Genomic DNA, 7,613 nt, shown 5'->3' on the forward strand with positions numbered 1-7,613 from the left:
TCCAGACTTTCCTAGAATGGCTGCAACTGTGCGTTCAGATATTACAACTTCAACTGTAGTTTTTGTGATAAGCTCACCAGCTGCTGTGACACTGCCAAAGGTGATATACAATGCCAGGGACATTAGTACAGAAATGGTGATCAGCAAAACCCCCATGATAGCAGCAATCGACAAAGTTTTGCAAATCTTGTGTACCTTCCAAATCTGGCAGAACTCCCTTGACGAAGAATTGGCTCCTCAAACTCAGAGAAATTGCCAATACTGTTTATATCGCGATTTGACTGAATTTTGAAACAAAGCATATAGTTAGTACTACAGGGGTTGGTGTTTGCAAACATATTTATGCTTAATTATCTTAAATAGAAATTTAATTGCAGCAAGGAATCTGCTTTTATTCTAAGAAATCAAAATCAAAAAGTAGCAACAGAGGGACAGTAGAGGAATTGTTGGCAAATGTTGGAAAATGTCGGAGGGAAATCAAGAACTGCATACAAAATGGGTGCACTTGTTTGCTGTGGAGTGCCTGAAATTTCAACCAGTGCTTCAGATGTTCCTGGTCTAACTTCAAGAAGATTAACTTTGGCATGAGAAATCTGACCATACAAAGAAAACATGATCAGTAAATAAAGGGTCTTCATAGCAAGGTATCAACAATTGAGCTTGAATCACTAGCGATTTAACACATTGTTATTTCCTCTAGCATTGAAGCTAAATTTATGGTTAATCTCATACTGGTGCCATGTTATCTCATTGCGGCGAAATGTGGCAACAGTTTTAAATATACAGAACAGGTCCCGTCAAAAATTGATCCAGTACAAATACCAGAGCAGAAATAATGTCGAATAGTTGATAACAGTCGTCAAAGACAAAAAACCTTGTTTTAATTAACAGTGGATGAAAATAAATAAAAATGTTTAAACAAAGCTGACCTTTGATGACCATGGGGCTGGTGAAGACTGCATAGTCGGATAGCTTGATGATGAATGGCCAGAATCTTGAAACGGGATGCTAGAAGAGAAAGATGTACGAGGAGAGCGGTATTCAAACCTTGTTCTAGTACTTGATGGTGGCAGAGACGAAGAAACCATAGGTGCAGTACTGTACTTGTCATGGTTTAAATTTTCTTGCAGTCTTGAAGTTATCTGAACTAAAGGTTCTCGTGCAACCCTTATATCATGTACAATGTGCCAAAAGCTTGTTTAACATTAAAAAGAGTATTTGATTGACTAAAGCTGTATAACAGTAAGAGACATCCCTAACATGAGTTGTCTAACTTCAAGGAGATTAGCTTTGGCACGAGAAATCTGAATATACAAAGAAAACATGATCAATAAAGGATCTTCATAGCAAGGTATCAACAATCGAGCTTTAATCACTAGCCAAATTTATCGCTAATCTGATACTGCTGCCATGTTATTTCATTGGGGCAAAAGAATATTCAAAATAGAAAACTCATAAGGTATACAGGAACCAGTATGTGGCAGCAGTTTTAAATATACAGAACAGGTCCTGTCAAAAATTGATCCACTACAAAATTCTGAAAATGACAGAAACTGTCATTTGCTAAAATTCTGAAATTGAAACATGATACATTGAACCAAGCGATTATAACCTAAGTCGAACCAAAGTTTTGGGGTGGAAAGGTTTTGGGGTCTTATTGCAGGTTTCGCATTGTTCGAGGTGAATGGCAGGCTTTGGCTCAGTGTTTGACGTTACTGCGGTACAGACGGGAGTCCTTTTGAACGCAGACGGATGTACATTCCCATGGCTACATAGGTACATCACTAAGTTGGAGTATGTATGTGCCGCATATTGTGTTTTTAATGGAATGTATTATGGTTTGGAGAAAGGAATAAAGACCTGCAAGTATTTTTCGAGGGCCTTCTGGAGACTTCGTTAACCAATTTTGTCATTTGCACATTTCTTGTTTTTGTTTTTGGGTGGGAGTGTGAGGATTTTTACAGAAGCTGTCGTGTTTCTTCGAAGCCTGAGCGAAGTCTGGCGAGCTTTAGCTGAAGAAACCATTGGTACAGCGTTGTAGGGTTTCTTTTTTCTTCTTTTCGGGTGAAACTGTGATTCTTCGTACAGATTGAGCATAAATCTTTTGTAATTTGAACAGTTTTTGCACATGAAGATCTAAATAAATTGGGGTTCATGGGTATTTAGATTGAAGCTGGAGTATGTATGTGCCACATATTGGCTTTTTAATGGAATGTATTGTGGTTTGGAGAAAGGAATAACTGGACTTTTCATGGTTTAAATTTTCGGGCAGTGTTGAAGTTATCTGAACTAAAGCTTGTTGTGCAACCCTTATATCACGTGCAATGTGCCAAAAGCTTGTTTAAGATTAAAAAGAGTATTTGATTGACTAAAGCTGTATAAGACTAAAACACATGCCTAACATGGCTTGTTGCAGCTTTGCAATGTTGACGAGATCTCTTTTGATTTGCAAAAACAATTTATTAGAAAGTGAGTATTGTATATACCTGAACCAACTGATCAGTTTCGAAAGCACACCGAGGAAGGTCTTCTCTTTGTAATATTCTAATATTGGCAGCTTTTGTGTGCCTCATATTAGAAGTCACTGCAGCACCCCTGCCAATTAGACAACACAATTTCAAAATAAGATCAAGCTGCTGAAAGGTACTTTATCATATGCAATCCTATTACTGGTTACAGAACTGTATCTGCCATCAAACTTCAGATTCACGCTAACTAGCTAAACATGACAATGCAGAAGGAGAGATCAAAACCGTGAGGCTACAAAGTCATAAACTTCTGGAACAAGGCTTGCAGCGCGTGCTTTTCAATGAGATCTAATAGAAACATTGGCTGAAAATATTGCACAGTGCTGAGCATGTAGGCAATTATGAGATTGGCATTGTCTTAGTATACAACAAAGGGGCAAAATGGTGCAAGAAAATGCAAACAACCGACTAGAAATTTTAGGCACGGGTTTCATAAAAACCTTTAAGTCCCCTTGCCGAAGTACTCCAAAGGTAGCTTCTCCATACACGACACTGTGTGTGAAGTGCACTTCAAATCATATAAAAAATGAAATGGGTTGAGGTAAACTTACTGCTTTGAAATCCAGCATTGAGTGTGAGCAAGAATACCAATGGAATGAGTGGAAGCTACCAGAAATGTATATCGGCCATTGTGTCCTTCGTCCTTTGTAGATTGGAAACCATGTGACCATTCTTCCGATTGTAAATTGCAAACCATGTCAGCACTCTTCAAATATATGGCATATTCAGATGGTCTCTGGGATAAATTCTTTCCTGGTAGTGTTAGCAGATTTTATGCAAAGCAGTTACCCTGTAGCATTCGTTTTGAAAATATAACTCTACGTTTGACTTTGAATCAGATGTATTTAGGAACATGCAAAAAAATTTTGCAAATTGTAGAGGTAACAGTAAACAGAAACTTACGTAAAATAAAACAAAACCTTTCCATTGCAAAACTTTTGTTCGACTTAGGTTATAAAGCTATTATAATGAAAAATCATGTCCGTCAAGCAACGGCCAGCAATTGATCGATCCCATATAGTCACAGGGAGGTAGTAATAATACCAAATGCATTATGCCATAATTCCATTTTCAAACAACATATATTCATTTTAAAGTCCATATAGTTTGGTGCTATTTATAAAGTCTAGCTTCAAGCATGTTGCAGAATGCGTTCGATCTCAAATACAAGACAGAAACACAAACAATACAAACAGACATGTATAAAGACTTTCTAGCTCTCTTTCCTGAATCGTTACCTACACTATGCAAGAAACAAAAACTAACATAACATTCAGCCATAACATAGGAAGAAACAGAAATGAGTAAGCGATTCAATATACAATTTGTCATTTAACTTGAGTGGATAATAAGTACATGTTTAATCAATCTATGGAATCTTTGGTGTTTGCATTGAGCAGCTGTAGATACAAAATTATTGCTCATCTGATGTTGCATTTGCTGTATTCAATGATATAATTTAAACCAAACATGGTAGTTTTTAAGATGGAGCAAAAATATAAATAAAAAAGGTGGCAAGACAATCTCTGGTTGTCAAGCTTGAAGCATGATGCAGAATGCGTTCCATTTGAGATACAGAACAGAAACAGAAACAGTACAAACACAGATGCATAAAGACTTTGTAGCCTTTTTTCGTCAACTCTTGCGTTACATGTTCTTTGTAAATGAGTCAAATACTTGTATTACAGTAAGAGCATAATATGAATAAACATATTCATATTACTTTTGCATTTGTTCTGGACGTGAAGGCCAGCATGTTCCTGCATTTTGTAATCTGTATAACAAATAGTTAGTTAGAATAAAATGATAACATTGTAAATTGAAGAGAGGACATATTTGAGACAAAACATCTTAAGGAGTTATGTGAACTAAAGCTTCTTGTGCAATCCTTATATCATGTACAATGTGTCAAAAGCTTGTTTAACATTAAAAAGAGTATTTGATTGACTAAAGCTGTATAAGAGTAAAACAGATCTCTAACATGGCTTGTTCCAGCTTTCCAATCTTGATGAGATCTCTTTTAATTTGCAAAAACAATTTATTAGAAACTGAGTATTGTATATACCTGAACCAACTGATCAGTTTCGAAAGCACACCGAGGAAGGTCTTCTCTTGGTAATATTCTAATATTGGCAGCTGTTGTGTGCATCATTTCAGAAGTCACTGCAGCAGCGCTGCTAATTAGACAACAGAATTTCAAAATAAGATCAAGCTGTTCAAAGGTACTTTATCACATGCAATCCTATTACTGGTTACAGAACTGTATGTGTCATCAAACTTCACATTCACGCTAAGTAGCTAAACATGACAATGCAGAAGGAGAGATCAAAACCATGAGGCTACAAAGTCATAAACTTCTGAAATAAGGCTTGGAGTGCTTGCTTTTCAACGAGATCTAATACAAACATTGGCTCAAAATATTCCACAGTGCTGAGGATGTAGGCAATTATGAGATTGCCATTGTCTTAGTATACAACAAAGGGGCAAAATGGTGCAAGAAAATGCAAATAGCCGACTAGAAATTCTAGGCACGGGTTTCATAAAAACCTTTAAGTCCCCTTGTCGAAGAACTCCAAAGGTAGTTTCTTGATACACGACACTCTGTGTGAAGTGGACTTCAAATCATATAAAAAATGAAATGGGTTGAGATAAACTTACTCTCTGTGTGAAGTGGACTTCAAATGATATAAAAAATGAAATGGGTTGAGATAAACTTACTGGTTTGAAATTCAGCATTGAGTCCGAGCAAGAATACCAATGGAATGAGTGGAAGCTACCAGAAATGTATATCAGTCATTGTGCTCTTCGTGCTTTGTAGATTGGAAACCATGTGACCATTCTTCAGATTGTAAATTGCAAATCATGTCAGCAGTCTCCAGATATATGGCATATTCAGATGGTCTGTGGGATAAATTCTTTCCTGGTAGTGTTACCAGATTTTATGCAAAGCAGTTGCCCTGTAGCATTCGTTTCGAAAATATAACTCTACGTTTGACTTTGAATCAGATGTGTTTAGGAACATGGAAAAAATCTAAGCAAATTGTACAGGTAACAGTAAACAGAAACATCCCCGGATGCGGGTGTTCGCACGGCAGAAGGTGTGAGGCCACATGGCCAACATGTGACGCCTCGCGTTGATATATGGGAGGACACTCTGATCGCCGCCGAGGAATTAAATTCCGAGGCATTAACTCAGGGCCTTTAATGAGATCTGAGACGAATTGGGGAAGTTGCAGTGCGCATTTATGGCGCCCAAGGTTCAAGAGAATGTTGAGAGGGTTAAAGCGGAGGTTTGTATGGGGAAGAACCATATTCAGAGTGAGAGGCACGCTGCGCAGGCTGGTGTGGGCAATTTCTTCCTTCTGGCAGACGCTGCGGCTGGTTCAGACAGTGAACAAGAGGTCACGGAATATCTCGTGCTGTTTCTCCCTGTTGAAAGAATTGCGGGCATCACTGTGCTACTGCCAAGAGCCGAGGAGAGAGTCCTTAGCTTCGTTGGGAAGAGACTCGAGCAGGGGCTGCCAGCAATTGAAGCTCTGTTCCGCACCTCCAGCTCCACTGTCGAAATGGTCAAGCCAAGGGAAAGAATGCCATGTAGACGCGGCTCTGGTCGAGGGAGCTCCTCACGCCATCCAGCAGCGGATGCCCACCACCATTGCTGCTGTTGCTACTGTCACAGGAGAGCCGGGGCTACCCACATGCAGGCTACCCAATTCATGGACGCGGGCAGCCCCACAACAGAACCACCCTCCCTTCCAGCATTTGGCATAGCAGTTTTTACTATTGGAAGCATTAGTGCACACCTCTCCGTCTTATTCATCAAGGATACCAAGGAAAATGAAGACGGTGAGGGCAGCAGGGCGATGCTATACGCTGAACAACCGACAATTGCTGAGGAAAAGGCAGAGGGAACTATGGAGCAGGCTCCCACCCAATCTCAGAAGCCGGAGGCGTCGTCCTCGAAGAACGCTGCAGGGGAAGAAGGGGATGGCCTCCCTGAGTACTATGGATGGGTTCCGATTGTTGAGGAGAAGCCTGAGGAGTAGCACTCAGCGGCAGGCTCCGTCGACCATCTTTTTGTTCAGGTTCTGTTTAAGTTTTCTGTCTCGGTTGCCACCTGTGTCTGGGTATGGGATAAGCTATATGTTTATGTCTGGATCTTTAAAGTTTATGTCCAGTTTTTTATATGCTTTGGTTCAGCTAGTTGGTCGCCCCTGCGCGGGCAGTTTTTGCTTAAAGGCCCCTGCGTGGGTGATTATGGTCTGGAATGAAAACTATGATGTGTTTTGCTGTACTGGTCACAACTCCGGATGGAAATGTCGCCCCTGTAAGGGCTGTTATGGAGTTGCAAGACGCCAACCCACAGTGCCACAGTAGGCCTTGGGCATCATGCTTTTCTGTCTGTAATGTTTTTATGTACATAATTTAATAGAATAGAATAGTTTCACTGAGAAAAAAAAAACAGTAAACAGAAACATAGGTAAAATAAAACAAAACCTTTCGAGCCCAAAACTTTGGTTCGACTTAGGTTATAATGCTATTATAATGAAAAATCATGTCGGTCAACCAACGGTCAGCAATTGATCGATTACATATAGTCCCAGGGAAGGACTAATAATACCAAATGCATTATGCCATAATTCCATTTTCAAACAACATATATTCATTTTAAAGTCCATATAGTTTGGTGCTATTTATAAAGCGTAGCTTCAAGCATGTTGCAGAATGCGTTCGATCTCAAATACAGGACAAAAACAGAAACAGTACAAACAGACATGTATAAAGACTTTCTAGCCCTCTTTCCTGAATCGTTACCTACACTATGCAAGAAACAAAAACTAACATAGCATTCAGCCATAACATAGGAAGAAACAGAAATGACTAGCCGATTCAATATACAATGTCATTTAACTTGAGTAGATAATAAGTGCCATGTTTAATCAATCTATGGAATCTTTGGTGTTTGCATTCAGCAGCTGTAGATACAAAATTATTGCTAATCTGATGTTGCATTTGCTGTATTCAATGATATAATTTAAACCAAACATGGTACTTTTTAAGATGCGGCAAAAATATAAATACAAA

This window comes from Pinus tabuliformis, chromosome X (genome assembly GCF_031772625.1).
Source record: "Pinus tabuliformis cultivar Carrire ecotype Pingquan chromosome X, CPIR1, whole genome shotgun sequence".
In the NCBI taxonomy this organism is placed as follows: Eukaryota; Viridiplantae; Streptophyta; class Pinopsida; order Pinales; family Pinaceae; genus Pinus; species Pinus tabuliformis.